Below are 19,712 nucleotides of genomic sequence, written 5' to 3'. Positions count from 1 at the left end.
CTGGAATACCTGTTGTACTTCAGCCTTTGGCACAGACACTGAACGAACACCTCTCTTTACCACATCTGCATAAGACACTGCGGCTGTCTAAACGCTACTCTGCACTTCTGGACTGGGAACAGTTGTAACAGACACCTTTACCTGCTCACCGCTCTGAGAAACATTTACCTGTTCTTTCTGCTTCTGCCATCTAAGCTTCTGGGACTGCGACCTTTGACCTTTTCTCGGCATTTTATTGAAGTATAAACTGAAGCTCGTATTTATACACAGATATAAACAAAAGTCAACCTGGAAACAGTGAAGAACTAAGTCTTTAAATTACTATTAAATCTGAGAAATATGTAAATAGATGTAAAAGGTTGACTTTATTCCAAACTCAATATAAACGATATTCAAAGTTATCTGAAAATACTTGGCTCAGTTTTATTGTAGCTTTTTCAAAATAGAATATTTTTCCTTTTTATGTCTGTGAAGGTTCTCAGTCATCCAGGTCATCGTAGTCAAAGGAGCTTGCAAAGAAAAGCGTCTGGACTTCTTTAAGTTACTTGAAGACGTTTCACCTCTCATCCGAGAAGCTTCTTCAGTTCTAAGGTCAAATGGTGGAGAGTCCCAGATATAAACCTAGTGGGAGTATCCCCCCACAGAGGGACAAAAGGACCCCCTGATGATCCTCTAATCGCCTGAGCCAAGGTGTGAAACTGGGTGTGGGTCCCAATCAGCCAGAGTTTCGGGTGTGTTCATTGTGAAACCTGGCCCCACCTTATCATGCGAATTCCTGAGGTCAGATGGCCCAGGATGTGAGTGGGCGTTAAGGCGTCTGGGAAGGGATCTCAAAACTGGATTATAGATGGCAGAGAGTTGGTGTCGTAAACCCCCGCCTCTGTTCAAAGATGGTCGCTCACAGTGGACATAGATGGCTTCTTTCACTCCTCTTTCAAACCATCTGTCCTCTCTGTCCAAAATGTGAACATTGGCATCCTCGAAAGAGTGTCCTTTATCCTTAAGATGCAGATGGACTGCTGAGTCTTGTCCTGTGGAGGTGGCTCTTCTGTGTTGTGCCATGCGCTTGTGAAGTGGCTGTTTGGTCTCTCCAATGTAGAGGTCTGGGCATTCCTCGCTGCACTGTACAGCATACACCACATTGTTAAGTCTGTGTTTTGGCGTTTTGTCTTTCGGGTGAACCAGTTTTTGTCTGAGCGTGTTGCTGGGTCTGAAATGCACCGGGATGTCGTGCTTGGAGAAAACTCTCCTAAGTTTTTTCTGATACACCGGCTACATAGGGGATGACAATGTTGTTGCGTCTGTCCTTCTTATCCTCCCTCGTTGGTGTCTGGTCTTCTTTTCTGTGCCTCTTTGCTGACTTTAAGAACGCCCATTTAGGATAGCCGCACGTTTTGAGTGCTTCCTTTACATCTGTGTGTTCCTTCTTTTTTCCTTCAGGCTTAGAGGGAACATGTTCTGCCCGGTGGTGTAGGGTCCTAATTACTCCAAGTTTGTGTTCCAAAGGGTGATGGGAGTCAAAGAGGAGGTACTGGTCCGTGTGTGTGGGCTTCCGGTAAACTTCGATGTTGAGTTTGCCGTTCTCTTCAATGTGCACAGCGCAGTCCAGGAAAGGCAAACAGTTGTCCTTTGTGTCTTCCCTGGTGAACTTGATGTTTTTATCCACAGCGTTAATGTGCGCAGTGAAGGATTCCACTTCTTGTGTCTTGATTTTGACCCAGGTGTCGTCCACATATCTGTACCAGTGGCTGGGTACTCTTCCTTTGAAAGAGCCAAGAGCCTTCTTTTCCACTTCCTCCATGTAAAGGTTGGCTACAATAGGTGACACGGGGGAGCCCATGGCACAGCCATGTTTTTGTCTGTAAAAGCCTTCGTTGTATTTGAAATATGTAGTGGTGAGGCAGAGGTCTAACAGTGTGCAAATCTGATCGGGTGTGAAGTTGGTCCTGTCTTCTAAGGAGTTGTCTACTTGTAGTCGTTTTCTGACAGTCTCCACGGCCTCCGTGGTGGGTATGCAAGTGAAAAGAGAGACTACATCAAAGGACACCATGGTTTCATCTGGATCCAGGGTAAGTTTCTGGACCTTGTCGGTGAAGTCGGTGGAGTTCTTGATGTGGTGTGGGGTGTTCCCCACAAGAGGAGCAAGGATGGTAGCAAGGTGTTTAGCAATGTTATAAGTGGCTGAGTTTATGCTACTGACTATGGGTCTGAGTGGGACAGCTTCCTTGTGGATTTTAGGAAGTCCGTAGATGCAGGGTATGGCATCCCCTGGGTAAAGGCGGTGATATGTAAGGCGGTCAATAATTTTGTCCTTTTCCTTTTTATATTTTTAACCAGACTCGTTAATGATTAGATCTTAAGTTCTGCAAAGTAATATGCAGAATAAATCACAATAATCAACAGGCTATAATAAAACTATTAGCTTTTAAGTACAGTGTGCGTAAATCTTTCAGATATCTAAAATTTAAATAAATATTGGGAGCTGTGGTGATCAGATGATAGGCAATGACGATTCTTCAGCTGGATGTTCTGCAGCAGTCAGGAAACAGGAAGTCTGGGTCCTCAAGGCAGCTTCTCGATGACAATTGTGACTGAATAATTACACTGAGTAACAGAAATTTATTTGTCCTTAAATAATAATAGTATAAACCTACTATAATCAAATGTTACAGTAAATGAAACAGACTAGCAAAATGTATTTGAAGTTATCCAATTTAATATTTTTGTGAATACAGCAGTCTGAATGTATGTCTTACAAAATAACAAGTTTATCTTATTACAAAAAACCTTAAAGAAGGTGTCAATTTTATATAATGTATCAAAGTAATGGCACCTTTAAGCAAAACTATCAGTGTTTATTCCAAAGTGTTCCAAGTAAAAATTTAAAATTACAAATTCAGAGCTATGCAAGTAGTTTCTACTGTACTATAATTCTACTATTGTAATTTCAACTTTCTACTTGTAATTTCCAGCAAAAAGACTGGATGTGAGAAAGTTTAACGATAGGAAAGAAGGAGCAGTGAGAGCAGAGACCTCTCAGAATTCTGTAACAGACAGATGAAGTACTGATAACTTCAATTCCCAAAAACTGGGACCAGTCAAAGCTTGATTATTCCAGACAAAACTTGATTCCAGTCAAAACTTGATTCCAGTCAAAACTTGATTTTTGGAAATTAGATAGAGCTCTTGGGATAGAGTGAGAAAAGATAGAATGGCTTGTCAAAATAGATAGAATGGGGAGAGTGATAGGACAGACTGAATTGCTTGTTAATGATAGAGGGAGAGGGTTTTCTGCAGCAGGTCACCTGTAAGACAAAAAGAGACTGGAATTAGGCATATTTCCAATAAACATGGGTTTCCAGGATTTTTCAGACTATAAGGTGCACTTAAAATCCTTTAGTTTTCTCAAAAATCAATAGTTTACCATATGTATTAATTCTGCCTACTGACCTCAAACCAATTTTATGTGCTACATGGTGCTCAAAAATCTATCAAAATGTTTTACTACGACTTTGGTAAGCTAAAAAGCTGCCCCCCTTGATGGATTGTTTCAGCATTATGGCTTCCGTAGTCAGAAGCCTCTTGGAGTAATTAGTTCTTTGCTTCAAAAGAATATTATGGTGTGTGTATGAGGATCTGGCATCTGTTAAGACACATGCTTACCAAGCAGATTTCAAACTAATCAACCCATCAAGAATTTGAAAGATTTGTGGAAGAGGAATGAACAGCAAAAAGTGTATTGTTCTGTATTTTATGTGTTACAACTGAAAAAGTTATTGTCAATGAGTTGAATAAAGTTTGACTTAAATGAATATTTGGTTAGCTGAATGCGTCTTATAATCCAAAAAATACAGTACATACATGGCTTTACATATTGAAGAGTTCCACGGTACATTATTGGACTGAACTGATTGAAAAGGTTTAAAAATGGTGGTGGAACTATTCTAAGGAAATTTTTCCATTCTGACTGTATATCATAATGTCTGGGGATCCGTTAACATAAAAGTAAACAATAATTTACTCAGTATGACTTTGGCAAAAATGAGAAATTTGGAGATGGGTGGTTCCCACACAGCAGTTTGTACATATGTCCCATTTTAGGCATTTTTAATAAACCGCCATAAGCACTCCACTAAATCTATGATAACCTTATCAAAGCTGATATTACGGCCTAATTAAAAATATGTATGATGGTAATTTCTTTGTAGATCATTTAATCATAAAATACAGAAATGAGTGCTGTATCTGTGCTCATGATTTTTTCGAGTCATCAACAAAAACTTTAATTAAAAAACTAATACAAAGAGCAGTTTTCAGACAGTGACTTAATTAAATGAAAGGAAAGTAGCTTTTGAAATTCACAAGGTCCTACCTGAAGACCTAATTGTACCTACACTGCTGATCATGAGCAGCTCTAATGTGAAACAAAGAGAGATCTGTAAATCTGGAAAGGTTTACACAGACTTTTCTAGGATTTGACGACTCTTGATGACCACCAATACCTGTGCTGACTCACTGCACTAAACTGAATCTCCTATAATGAGAAACCTTTTTTTAGCACTATACCTCAGACAAACCTTTACTTACCAGACTTGAGGCGATCAGATCAGCAGTCTAGAGAAAGAAAACAACCCATCAGATCACTGTTTCATGATTCAGACTGTTGAGCCTCTTCACACACAATGCAATTTAACGTGACATAAATTAACAAGTAAAATCCTTAATTTCCTCAAGCCTTAATGAACTTACTATACTCTAAAGAGGACAAAAATTTATTCCAGAGTCTCACATGGCAACAGCATGTGTAATAAAAGCATTCATTACTACAAAAAGGCAAATAATAGGCACCAATATTTGTTGGCATAAGCACAGGATATATCAAATATTTCCTACACAGAAGCTTTGTGGCTCCAACATCTATCACAACTCAGAACTAATAAAGAGTAAAAAACCACAACTTGTAATGTCATTTCAGATTAAAAACGTTAGATACAAAGTAATTCTTTAAATCAGAAGCAACAGAAAACCTCATAATGTTTTGGTTAGTCTGATATGAATATGTACACCCTAAAATACAAGTAAATATTGACATGTTACAATAACAGATGTGCACCAATTAAAATTAAATTTCTTAAAATATTACACTACAAAGTCATTTCATTGTACCTGTTGCTAGGAATATCTATGTATTTTGCAATGTCCCTTTTTGGCAACATTTCTATTTAATTTTAAAACAAATATTCACCAAATAATTATTAAACTAATAAACCACACTGGCTGAAATGTACCTAACAATGTCCACTCACGCATCTGGTTCTCTTAGTTTTCCATTATTGCTTAACTGTTAAAGCTCCATACTGTACATTAATGCCACTTGTTTTGCACAATATCCAACTACCAACCTCTGTATATTTTATATATTTTATTTTATTGTTTACTCTATTTAATTTGTCAAATATGTATACACACACACACACACACACACACACACACACACACACACGTAAACATACATATTTAGTATACACATTCAGTAATATGCATACACTCTTATACTGTACATATATTCATTCATATAACTCTCAGATTTAGCCATTCTTATATTTTGCTTCTTCTTATGTTATTGTATTTTTGCACACCTCTGTTGCTTGTGAAGCTCGCTCACAAGAATTTCACTCACATGTACGGTACCAGTGTACCTGCACATGTGATGTGACAATAAAAGTGATTTGATTTTATATTACTTATACTGACTCAGGCAAAAATACTTCTACAGTGTTCTGACTTTAATGTAATACATAGGAAGAATATGAGAGACAATATAAATCAATAACTGTGTTGCTGTTAAGTATTTAAGCTACCACTTATACTGACTCACTTTCGTTGTTTTGTCTGCTATTTAAATAAACAAAAATAAGGAGAAAATGAACAACTGTATAAAGACATCTTTGACATTTAGCTATGTTTGGATTTGATAAGCCATCAAATTTAAAGTCAGACATAAATGTGCTATTAAACTTCAGGGACATTGTAAGGTAAAGTCAGAGGTCCTGTGTGGGGGCTTTGCTGCTACATGTCCTGACTATGTGTATTTGATCATCAGTAAATGGAAACATATCACAAGAAGCCAAACTATTGTATGTAAATTGCTAAACATGTAACACAATGCCAGGTTCATACTGCTTCAGTTACAATCACTGATTACTTACCAGCAAAGGCAAAACCAAAGATCTGTTTTCACTCTGTGTAACAAAAGAAAAAGCACAAAAATACAGAATCAGACAACTCAAATCAGAATCATAGTCTAGTCCAAAAGATTCAGTACACTTCTTTGTTTTCCAACAGCTGGAATACAAACAACAACTCTCCTTTTTTTCTACACCTTATTACAGATTGCCGTCTTCATTAAGGTAATATGTGGTTTCATCCATTTGTTATAAGCCACACAAGTTTCTCAGTCATTAAAACTTAAAAAGGTCTTTTTCTTATTAAGAGATGTTATTATTCTTGTGTTATGCGTTTTATCCTCATTCTCTCTCTCTCTCTCTCTCTCCCTTTGGTAATTAACCAACAACACCGACACATGCGCACAGGCACGTGACTCTTTACCGGCATTCCGTTAGAGGCCGTAAAATGGCTCCTTTGAAGTTGCCGAACCTGCTGCTTCAGCAGTTAATCAGTGGTTCTAAGATGGCGACTTACAACCTAAACAATGAGGCTGTTTTAACTGACTGATTTGTGAAGAGAACTACAGCTTCCCTAACAGACTCAGAAACACTAACACACCGAATGAACCAAATAAAACAACACAATAACTGTATTATACAATCAAATGAACCATATTCATTTCACAGTGGGCCTATAGGACCGCTAGGCGTTAGCGCTTAGGTTGTTAGGGTTAGCTTACCAAACACTCCCTTTAAATACGAAAATTACAACGTTTCACTAAAAAAGCAGCCATTGTGTTACTTTAATATGACTTATACTTCGACTGGCTTTATAAGTCACTAACAAGAACTGGGTAAATCACTCAAACAGCTTATAGACATTTCATTTCAGAGAAGAGAAGCAGAGCAGCAATTCTTACCGGCAGGGATCGAGCAGAGAGTGGGCGGAGATGTAGGAGTGAGCCGGAGACATAAAAAAAGAGGCATTCACGGGTAGTGGGAAACTCCGGCATTACACAAAATTGGCATTGAAAACGTGAAAAATATATGTAAATTTAAATATTATTATACTAGATTTTGCAACAGAAAACTAGAAGAAATTTAATTCTATAAGTTGAATAAATATTTCAAACAGGATTATTTGAATATGAAATAATGGTTAAAAGTCATAAATAAATATAAGGTCATTATGTTGAAATGTACTGTATTATGATAGATTTATGTAACTGACTGCAGTAATAAGAACAGTCTTCATCTGAACACCAACACCAGCCACTTGGTGTTGGTGTTCAGATGAAGACTGTTCTTCATCTGCTCAATTTGAATCCATCAATAAGAGCTGCTGCTTCTGTCTGCTTCATCCGGCTGTGTAGTTGTTCCTGTCAATGAAGCTGCACCCCTTGCTAACATAGAGACATGGGCTTTCTGCAATGTTTTTCTGACATGGAGCATTAACATAACATCTTATGAAAAAAAATTGTGACTTAAGAGAGACATGATAACTTAGCAGAAATACTATTATTTAGCAGAAATACTATAATTAAGCCGAAATACTATATTTAGCAGAAATACTATGATTTGGTAGAAATGCTATAATTAAGCAGAAAAACTATATTCAGCACAAATTTTATAAAATAGCAGAACAAGTATGATTTAGCACAAATACTGAAAAGTAGCAGAAACACTATATTTAGCAGAATAGTAATAACTTGAGTAGAAATAGTGGAAAAGCAAAATGGACAGCTGAAAAAATGCTGAACATGGTTAGATTCCCTCAAATATATTTGTTCAATTGTGAAAAATTAGGAGAAATTAAGGGGAAAAAATATATAACAGCTTGCAGATACACACAATTTCAAATATGGACACATATGGAAACACAAATGCACAAAGAGACACACACACACACACAGGATCTAATCCAGTCAAGCAGTCTAATTATATTCAATTTGAATCCTACAATGTGATGCTCCCAAAAAAGTCTCTCTCCCTCTGTCACACACACACACACACACACACACACACACAGACACACACACACAGGGAGAGAGAAGCAAGTGAAATCTGCATTTCCTGCGAAAATGCTGTGTGGCTAAAACACAGCTCAACCCGGCCAGGAAAATCAGTGACCACATTGATTATGTGTTCCATTCATTTCAATGGTCAAAAGACATAGCACACGTTAGCAGAAAAAGCTGAATTTTTAAAATTTTGAACATAACATAATATTTGAAGCAATAGATAGTATTTCTGCCAAATCACAGTATTTCTGGTAAATCACAGTGTTTGTACCAAATAACAGTATTTGTACCAAATCATAGCATTTGTGACAAATCATAATATTTAGCTAAATCTGTGCTAAAACATAGTATTTATGCTAAAACGTAGTATTTGTGCTAAAACTTAGTATTTATACTAAATAATATTTCTTCTGCCAAGTCATATAATTTGTGCTGAAACACAGAAAATTCTGCCAAATCATAGTATTTGAGCCAAAGCATTGCATTTGTGCTAAAACATAATTTATGATTTGTGATTTAGCAGAAAACATACTATGTTTTTGCAGAAACACTGTAATTTCTCTCAAATACTATGAAATAGCAGTAATACTATGATTTGGCAGAAATACTACGTTTTAGCACAAATATTATAACAAAGAAGAAATACTATGACTTAGTAGTAATACTATAAGATAACAGATATAATATGATTTTGCAGACATACTATGTTTTTGCACATATACTATGATTTCCTTCAAATAGTATGAAATTGCAATAATTCTATTATTTGGCAGAAATACTGCGTTTTAGCACAAGTACTATAACAAAGCAGAAATACTTTGACTTAGTAGTAATACTATAACATAACAGATATACTATGATTTTGCAGCCATGCTATGTTTTTGCACAAATACTATGATTTGGCACAAATGCAATGATTTAGCAAAAATACTATGATTGGGTACAAATACTATGATTTGGCAATAATACTGCGTTTTACCACAACTACTGAGATTTGGCAGAAATACTATGATTTAGAAGAAATACTACGAGTTGGCAGAAAAACTGTGACTTATTAGTAATACTATAATATAACATATATACTGTGATTTTGCAGACATAGTATGTTTTTGCACATATAATACGATTTCGCTCAAATACTATGAAATTGCAGTAATACTATGATTTTGAAGGAATACTATGATTTGGCAGAAATTCTATGCCTTAGTAGTAATAGTATAACATAAAAGAAATACTTTGAATTTGCAGAAATTCAATGTTCTTGCACAAATACCACAATATTTAGGTTATTTCCCTATGGGGACTAACACGCACACTTTACACTTTACATATGGCAGAAATACTATGTTTTAGCACAAATACTGTGATTTGGTATAAATACTATGATTTGGCACATATACTATATTCCGCAGATACACTATAACATAACAGATATTCTACGACTTAGTAGTAATACTATAACATAACAGAATTATTAATTGGGCACAAATACTATAATTTGGCACAAATACCACGATTTTGCAAAAATACCATGATTCGGCACAAATATGATGACATGGCAAAAATACTATGATTGGGTACAAATACTATAAATTGGCAGAAATACTGTGACTTAGTAGTAATACTATAAAATAACAGATATACTGTGATTTTGCAGACATAGTATGTTTTTGCACATATACTCAGTGTTGGGAAGGTTACTTTTAAAATGTATTCCATTACAGATTACAGAATACATGCCCCAAAATGTATTCTGTAACGTATTCCGTTACGTTACTCAATGACAGTAACGTATTCTGAATACTTTGGATTACTTAATATATTATCATGCTTTTTACAACAACGTGAATGTACTATTGCTGTGTGATTTATTACTATTACTGAAGGTCCGCGACTCCGAACTGTAGTAAAGGGACCTCTGACTAATACGGCGGGGTCCCTGTCGGCTCGTAGCCGAAAAATAGCTTTACTTTGTTGTGTGGGTCAACTTTTCTTGCGAGAGACAGAGAGAGGCGTTGAAAGACTGCTGCAACGGAACTTATTGTTTTCGGAGGAAAACACGAACACAGTGTACAGTCGAGTCTTAATAGCTTACTTACAACTGGGCTCGTCAGGCTCTCTTCTTGGCTACAGTGGTTATTATTATATTTACATGCTTCCAGCTCCCGTTTTTCCTCGATGACAACTCGTACCTTTCCACTCCCCTTTTTCTCCCTCCTCGCGCTCACAGACCCATAACGTGTATGGCAGTCCATTCTCCCTGCAACACGGACTACACTGCCCATGATGCTACATTCTTTAGAGCTATGCTTGTAGCATTCTGCCTGTTAGCTTAGCACAACAACAACAACAACGAAAAGGCGCTCTCTCACCCAGGAAACACACAGTCGCAGAGAGAGAGAGAGAGCGTCGCCCTGTAACCATGGCAACCGTAACGCTGCCGCCTGGAACAACAGAACGTAGCTGTCAAACAAAACCCAAACAGTCCTGACCCGCGACAAAATGAAACAGGAAAGTACCGCAGTGTAATCCATTTATTTCAACAAAGTAACTGTATTCTAAATACCACCTTTTTAAACGGTAACTGTAACGGAATACAGTTACTCATATTTTGTATTTTAAATACGTAACGGCGGTACATGTATTCCGTTACTCCCCAACACTGCATATACTATGATTTCGCTCAAATACTATGAAATTGCAGTAGTACTATGATTTTGAAGGAATACTATGATTTGGCAGAAATACTATGATTCAGCAGAAATACTGCGTTTTAGCACAACTACTTAGATTTGACTGAAATACTATGATTTAGAAGAAATACTATGATTCCATACAAATACGATGCTTTGGTACAAATACTATGATTTGGCACAAGTACTATGATTTAGTACAAATACTATGATTTGGCAGGAATACTCTGATTTAGCAGAAATACTATCTTTTGGTAGAAATTCCTGCTAAAAGGTACTATTTCTGCTTTTTAGCAGAAATACTGTAATTTGGCATTAATACTATGATTTGGGATAAATGCTATGATTTGGCACATATACTATATTCAGCACATATACTATAACATAACAGAAATTCCTCCACTTAGTAGTAATACTATAACATAACAGAAATATTATGATTTGGCCCGAAAACCATGATTTTGCACAAATACCATGATTTGGCAAATATACTATGATTTAGCAGAAATACTATGATTTAGCAGAAGTACTAAGATGTAGTAGAAGTACTTTGCTTTAGCAGAAATACTATGATTGAGGAGTAATACTTTAACATAGGAGAAATATTGATACACAGACACACATACACAGAGAGTAAAGGGAACAGGAGCTGTTGAGAGTCTGGGCTTGGTATATGTAGGTCAGTTGAATTAGCTGCACCTGCTGTAATCAGCCTTTACACACACAGACACAGAGAGAGGTGTGAGTTTTCTTCAGTGTATTTCTGACATTCAGGATTCCCTCGAACAAATGGCCATAATTTCCTAACCGTGGGGGTTAGAACGTTCATTCAGACATCGTTTTGTTCAGAACAGATGGGGGAATCTTTGGGTCTTCATAAATCAGAGATAAAATATAAATTATTAAAGATATATGACTTGTAATACACTGTAACTGAGTAGAGGCGAAGCAAAAACTGCCTTGAATTTCCCTCAAAAAATGTTTTGTCACTCTAAATCTATATGGAGTATCAAAATCATTCTTTCACCGTAAGAAACAGCAGGCTTTGGTGAACAGTCATGGAAATTTTCAGGTCTCTCTGGAAATCCATTTAAAAGATATGACGAGAGAAAAAAGTGTTTCATTTCCAGAGATTGAAATCTGAAGAAATCTGAGCGAGGGACAAATTTCCTACCCTCAAACAAATGTCATTCATTGCCAAACGGTAATAGGTGAGGGAAATTTTTTTGAATTGTGAGCATCAGGAGAGTCTGAAGATATATTGGCACAAGCCTCATGTCTCAACTTTGCTTTGTTAAGGAGATATGACAATTTGAAAATGCCTCTCATTAGAGAAATCCAGCGGTGATTTTGAATAAACTCTCCATTGACTGTCTATGGAGAGTTTTGTGACTTTGTGTTGGTCTGAGGAGATTTGCCAAAATTCTATAAATCCCACAACAATAATAGTGACATTTTCTGAAAGCCAGCAAAAATACCTACGTTTTGATGTATAATTTGTGGAAGTTGAGTGAAAATTGAGCAAGTAGCAAACAGTTGTTCGGACATGAAGAGAAGACTGCAAAACCTTCAGTGGCACACTGGAAGCCAAGTGCATAGCAACCATAACAACGCATGTATTTTGTGAAAAATCACAATTTTGCAACTGAAAACTTTAAGAGGCATAAAAGTAAAACGGTAAAAGATTTGAAAAAGCTGATTTATACCTGAATAGCCCAATAATTTGAGAACATTTTAAAGTTTGAATGGTTGTTCTACGTGAAAATATGAGGAAGTAGTTAAGTTTCAAAAAAGAGCAAATTTTAGCAGAATTGCAGAAGTTTCCCATTCATTTCAATGGGACAAATTAAGCTTAATATTTTAAAAAGTATAATAGTGAAAAATACCAAAAGTCATAGCACACATTAGCAGAAATAGCAGAATAGTTTAAAATTTGAACGGTGAAAATCGGCTGAAAATTGTGGAAGTAGTTAAGTGCCAAAAAGTGTACGGAAGTCCCAAGAGGAACTCTTGGGACTTCTAGAAAAATTTGCATTTCCTGCGAAAATGCAGTGTGGATGCTGTAAAGCTGAAGCTGTCTGCTGAAAACAGCTGAAGAAGCTGAAATAAGTATTTGAAAAGTAGTTGAACTTTTAATCAATTTGCAGAAGCATAACAACTTAGCAAAAATTTTAAAATTTAGCTGAAATGCAACTTGGCCGAAATATTGTAACTTACTAAGAAATAGTATAAAATAGCAGAAGTATTGTAATTCAGCTGAAATGTTAATATTTAGCACAAACATAACAATTTGGAAGAAATGGTTTAACAGTATAACTTGGTATACAATACTATAACATTGTAGCAGAAATACTATAATTTAGCAGAAAAGTAACAACTTTGGAAAACAGTGTGACTCAGCAGAAATATAATAATATAATAAGCACAAATACTATATCATAGCAAAAAATATATCTAGTTAAAAATGTCATATCTTAGTGAACATTTATGACAGTTATGACACAAAACTGAAATAAATAAATAAATAAACAGAACAAGATGAAGTTACCTCAAAACTACTTGTGAAAAATTGGCAGAAAAACCATGTCAACACATTTATTTTCTTAAAAAAAAATTATCATGAAATTGGTGCACCTTACTCAATGCAATTGGGATATGCATTTCTCCTGAGATGATTGGAACCATGATTCCAAGTGTATTTTCAGTGTTCTGACATTCATGTCTGAATACTGGGATAAAATGTTTTCATCAGCACAAATCCCACACTACCCTGAATCGAATGATAAGATTTATTACCACACACTATTCACTTAGAAGATTTCACGTCTAATGATACATGTGGAGACAGCAATTAGAAGCATCAAGGCGATCAAAATATTTGACACCATTATCCCTCTGAACGGTGCTGGCAGTGCACACGTCTGCTTCCTAAGTATTATCAAAACAAACCCCTGGTTAAAACTTTGGCTAAAGATTTCACTGTCAGTGAAGTTGCACAGTTCACTTGGCATTTAGATTGCTCATCTGGGAGATAGGGCACCTCATATACTAAAGCTACGAGACCTCTGCAGCAGCTGTAGTCTTGTATTTATTCCACTGATTGAATTCAACAAAATGTTTTAAAAAGCTGCACCGCTCAGACCAGTGCTTGTAACTGCACTATTTTTATAGTAAATAGTTTTATATTGGTTCAGGTAGATTATATATGATGTAAATGATTAGAGCTCTAATTATTGATAACAAACAACAATTTTTAACAAGTAAATGTAAAAAAATGGTTTTAATGAAATTCAGATTTTAGTGATTGTAGCCCCTCAAATGTAAATATTGGAACTATGCTTTGGCTATTTTAGTAATGTTTACATAATCACATTTATGAATTGCACTGATTTACACTTGGATATATGTTTTTCCTGCCAAGAATAAAGAAAACCTACATTTATTTCAACATATGCACAGCTAATTATGCAACCAAGCACCCTGTTGGTTTACCATTAAGATTGCATTAGATGAGAAGAAGAAACTGGAGAGTGCATGTGTGTGGTGTGACCAACATACTGAACATTTAACTTGGCATCTTTAAATCACGCGTACTTTTTTAAGACCACACAATAGAAATCAAATTATTTTTAAGAGAGAAGTGCATCAGCGTGTGAACATGAAAGTAATACCAGTCCACGCTCTCTCTGATGCTGCTGTTAACTTTGTGTCAACATAGTCGTTACGAGTGACTTTTACAGAGAGACAGGGTGCCATTCTTAGTTGAAGGTATCTGAAGTGAACATAATTCCTCACATAAAGACACTTTATCTCAAGCAGTCCAAACGGTGGCTGTGCAGATGGATCAAAGATCAACCCATCTCGTGAGGAACCAAGCCAGGGAGCGTCAGGGTGGACAACGAGGCCATGAGGCCTATAGTTAAAGTTTTTCAATTTGCAGTTTTCTCCAGCTGCGTTAAACTCCATGTCTGTCCCTGTGCTCACGTCTGCAGTCTGTCTCGTTCCTTTGAGGATTCTCTCTGCACAGTTTCACCCCTCATATAACAAACCTCTTAAACATGAAGATGTAATCTTGGCCTGTGGAACTGATGCCACTCCTGGTCGGCTGCCTGTTCTCCTGTTGCTGTCTCAATCTTATTTGCCATGTCGTCTGTGCTTTCATCCTCACTGCAGACATGCACACACTCTGTGGGGTCCAGCCTGTACTCACAGTGTAGAGTAGCAGTGTCAGGTAAAGAGGAGGATCTTGGTAAATGTTTACAGATGTTGTGGCTAATTTGGGCTGCTGGTAAGAAAGCGCACTCACCAATGCTGTCTCAACACAGGTTTTCTCATCACTGATGCCCATGGTTGCTGTTAGAGGTCAATCTGTTACATCAAAGTCTTTGCATGATTCTCCAGTGTTTAGCAAGGAGATGTGAAGTGGGTCACCAGCCAAGTCGTTGTACAGTTTATTTCTGTTAAATGCCTCACATAATAATATGAGTGTAAAATGAGGCACTGTGAAAGTCATCTGTGTAATAATGACAATAATAATAATAATAATAATAATAATAACAACAACAATATATACACTTAAAAACTACCCCGCACACAATAGTTTTGCACCTGAGCACTTAAAGTTAGAGCACTTTATTCATCACTTAAATCACTTTTAACTGGATTGTCAACGTCTGACAGTTTTTGGTCTGTTTACAAGTTTTACTGTTTATGTTTATTTGTCTTTACTTTTGTGAATAGCTGCTGTAGGATGTATATATAATTATATTAATTATATTGAAACATTGCACTTTCTATTGTGCTTGGAGCATGTTACCTGACTGTTGTACACTAATATTGTATATAACAGCAGCTTACTATCTCACCTGATTCCTCCTTCCATGAGTCGATTGAGCCTTGGTCTGGTGATGACCACTTAATAGCTGGCCCTGGTTCCAACCCCTGAAAAAAAGCAATAACAAATTTTTTTTTTTTTTAAATACTTATCAAACAAGCATATAACATATTATTTATTGCAGGTTAGAAAAGAACATTAAAGGGTCAGGCCTGAATATGAATCTCAGTGCTGTTTGGGTTTGTCTCACTGTTGCTCTGTCTCAGTGTAGGTGTGAAGAGACAACCTGCAGCTTCATTTCTGATTGAAAGAGCAAGGCTCACACTGTGCGATGTTGTCAGTCGCGCGATTCAGCTCCTGCTCAAACTGCACGATTGACTCGCAGGGGTTAGAAGTTCGTAGGTCACGATGCAGGTCTCACACTATACGGCCCGATGCTCTGATGCGACCCGAGTGCTCACACTGTGCGTCCATAAAATGAAGGTTATAACAGAAATTCTGTCGCTCGCTCTCCCTCTCCGTCTTTCACTCACACAGACACACACACCACCGCCATCAACTTTGCTAAATTGCTAATGAAAAACATTGATCAGGCAGCTGTGATTGAGCAGCAATGTCTATCCAACTATTTTCACGGTTGTTGTGGTCGTGATAATTTTGTGAGGCCACATCGAAAAGGCTCGGATGAGCTTTCCAAAGTTCTACAAGTGCCTCCATCGCTTGTGTCCAGATCACAGGCTGCACTGCCGTGCTGCGCCGTCTTTTTCGCTGACATTTGTGGTTGCGCGTGCGAAGTGTGAGAAGCTGCGGTGACACCCTCACGACGGTCCCGAGGCAGGACCAAGCGATTGATGATCGGGAGCTGGTCGTGAGGTGTTAATCGCTTCTCGTTACCCCACGTATACTACACGATGCACGACACACGATGAAGGCCAAAATCGGGCCGATCGCCAAAACGGTCGCACGACTCAAAAATCGGCTCAAAATGGGCCAAAAATCGCACAGTGTCTGCCCAGCATAAGCCCAGACAACACTGCCAGCTACACACCAACACCAATCAGAAATAAGGACAACAGGGTCCTGAACCTCTGCTCTGTCTGGACTAAAGCACATAGAGAGGCAGTCTTACACACAATGGCTATACAATAATTGAGAGGCAGAGGCCTGTGACATCCACCAGGTACAAAGAGGGCTAGATGATGGCACTCAAAATGAAGCTCAAGTTAGTCAGAGTCATTTATAATTCTGTGAATTCATCTTTTTACAAGTAGACAAACAGCAACACTGAACTGAATTGAACAACCATGCATGCATTGTTTACCAAGTCTCTCAGAGTATAATTTCTCTGACCTTTCTCAGTGTCCGACAGAGTACCCAAATAGCATACCTTTATTAAAATGTAATTTTAATAAATAGCACTAGAATACAGGTAACTGATATTCAATTACCCTAAGTTTTAAAAGTTATTTCTGGAAATAAATTTAATTCAAGTGTCAAAATGATAATAAAACCTTTTTTCAATGTGGCATTTTGTGTATGATTTATAAGACAACACAAAGTTCAACTTAAGTGACGATCAAAGACTGCAGGTCATTAATCAATGTATAAAACTAAAATAAATGTATTTTAGTTACACAGCACACAAACACGGAAGCAAGACGTGTAATTAGAATTACATATAATAAATATGGATTCATTAGTGCAATTTCTTTAACCATAGAGAATGACTAAATCCTTCAGGACAATGTCATATCAGTGCACTGAACTCACTATATTATCCATCTAACCCTCAACATGTTCTCACTGTAATTTCCCCTCATGAATGAATTTATGCTGCACTAATCTGAATGTTCGGAGGGAAATCAAACGCATTTTACTGGCAGTACTCAAGCTGACTTACCTTTGTTTGAATGACGACGTATTCACAACGTGGAGTCTAAAAATAGCCAAATCTTGTAACCAACCATTGGTTAATCGGATGTGCGCCTCCAGACATTTATAATTGCGAAACTGGTTCGCTGTGTATGCGCTGACTCCACAGGTACGGAAATATATCAGGCTTCGGGGTTTCTGCTCCACTGCCGTTTTTTCATACGGGTCCACATTTCCAATGCACGCTATCTCTTCGCATCCGACACAATCTGAGTCTATAACGTTCTTTTTGTTTTGAGCTGCTTTTAAGTACGGTTTATATCTTCCGTCCGAACGAGTGTGTTTGTTTTGATTCGTGGCCTGATAAAATGGTGGCATGCTCCCACAATGCATTGCGGCGTGACGTCAACTCCAAAGTCCTATAACAGATTTTATAAATCTCAAATTTTACGTTTGAGACTTATAAAATAGTAATGATAATTCCATAATTAAAATTAGACGAGTTAATAAACAAAAAAAAACCCAAAACAGTGATAACATAAAATCAACACAAGGCAGTCCAATCACGAAACACAATCGTAGTTAGCCAATCAGGGCGGGTGACAACAGATTACGTCACAAGTTGTAACTTAAAGACCGGCGGGAACCTTATTTGATCTTTCTGAATCTTTCTAAGATACTTCGAGGGACACAGACGGCTCTTACTGTTCTCAAAAACTTCATAAAACGTAAGTATCCGACTTCTAACTCCGTTAAATGTCATAAATTCCGTTTTCATGGATGCCTGGATGTTAAACTCAATTGTTACACCTGGTAGAGCAGAACGCTGATCATTTTATTAAAGATGAAAGACTTTAGACAGTTTTTCAACTCTCAGTAATGCCATAGTGATCATTTGATATATGGACCTGCAGCGGAGTTTAGGTCCAGACACGGCTAGTGACGTCAGACTGAACAACCGGATTGAATTTTGAGGGTGTTTTTTTTACTACCCTTATAATATGTATAATACAATATAGGGCACTACACAAGATCTAACCATTTAACTTGCTGTCAATATAAAGACTGTCAAAGTACCAAAATTTAATCTGACTTTTCTTTCTTTTTCCTATGTTACGTTTCTATTGCAGAGAAATTCATTATCAATAAATTCACATTTACTATTGACAGTAATATATTAGTGGGTGTCATAGTTGATGAACTTATTGTCTCATGGGTATTTAATTGAAAAAAAGATCTAAATGTATTAATGAAAAATAATTTCAGTCCTAATTTTTTATATGAAATATTAAGATCTTAACGAATTTGACAAATCTTCAAGATCTATAACAGTTTTATAAACTTTAAGAAGTTTGAGCTGTGAGTCTCTAACTTTGCTTAAGGCTGGCACTCTGCCCTGGCAACAACACTTTCTAGCACTTTCTCAATTAAGCTATACAAAAACTGAATAACCAATAGGAGTTAGGCTAAAAGACTTAAACAAAAACCTAATGGAAACCATATTTTGAATAACTTCATTTCCCACAATGCCTCAGAGCCATTACTCGTCAAAAAAAGGCCATTTTCTGCGCGGTTACAGAGGTTGTGACTGACATGAAAGCGTGCTAGATTACTGTCATTCTATTGGCTCAAATGATTAACAAGGGGGACCAATAGAAAGAGCCACAGCCACAGGAACTATGCAAGTGCATTACGTTCGTGTGTGTGGAGGGGGGGATCTCCAACAAACAACAAATATTTTAGGCATTTAAATAAAGTTAAATCATTTCTTGTTCACAAATTTAGAGCCAAAGAAGCTATTCACAAATTATGAATACCCAGCTTTGTCTTAACTAAAACTGTTCTTTCACTGTGTTTCACTTCAGCAGCATCAATCTTTGCACAGATAATATTCATGTGATGATTCCTTATTTTCTGGAGTGTATTGCCAGCATATTTTCAAAGGACATTATATGCTAGAAAATACAAAAAATAAATGAATAAAAATTTGGTAAGAAAAAACATCTCATTGGTTCTATGAGTATGAGTTCAGTCTTCAGTTACTTTGACCAACTCTCTTTGCTGTAATATTTGCATTAATTCAATGAAATCTTAGAACTGTTAGCTTTATTTTAAAACCAACATT

At 36.8% G+C, this 19,712-nt stretch overlaps 1 long non-coding RNA gene and 1 pseudogene across 1 annotated transcript; both read right to left on the bottom strand.

Moving 5' to 3' along the window:
- Positions 1 to 464: 464 nt before the first annotated feature.
- On the bottom strand, positions 465 to 15,763 carry LOC146365126 (uncharacterized; annotated as a pseudogene).
- On the bottom strand, positions 2,739 to 6,243 carry LOC146365127 (uncharacterized). Its single transcript, XR_014798636.1, has 3 exons — positions 6,210 to 6,243; positions 4,588 to 4,614; positions 2,739 to 3,305 (listed from the first exon to the last, which is right to left on the bottom strand). It is a non-coding gene; the product is annotated as an uncharacterized LOC146365127 (long non-coding RNA).
- Positions 15,764 to 19,712: the final 3,949 nt, after the last annotated feature.

The sequence above is a fragment of the Perissodus microlepis genome, chromosome 19, assembly GCF_051167445.1.
Source record: "Perissodus microlepis isolate ML-2025 ecotype Zambia chromosome 19, ASM5116744v1, whole genome shotgun sequence".
NCBI classification, from domain to species: domain Eukaryota; kingdom Metazoa; phylum Chordata; class Actinopteri; order Cichliformes; family Cichlidae; genus Perissodus; species Perissodus microlepis.
This window is presented reverse-complemented; position numbering and strand designations above follow the sequence as displayed.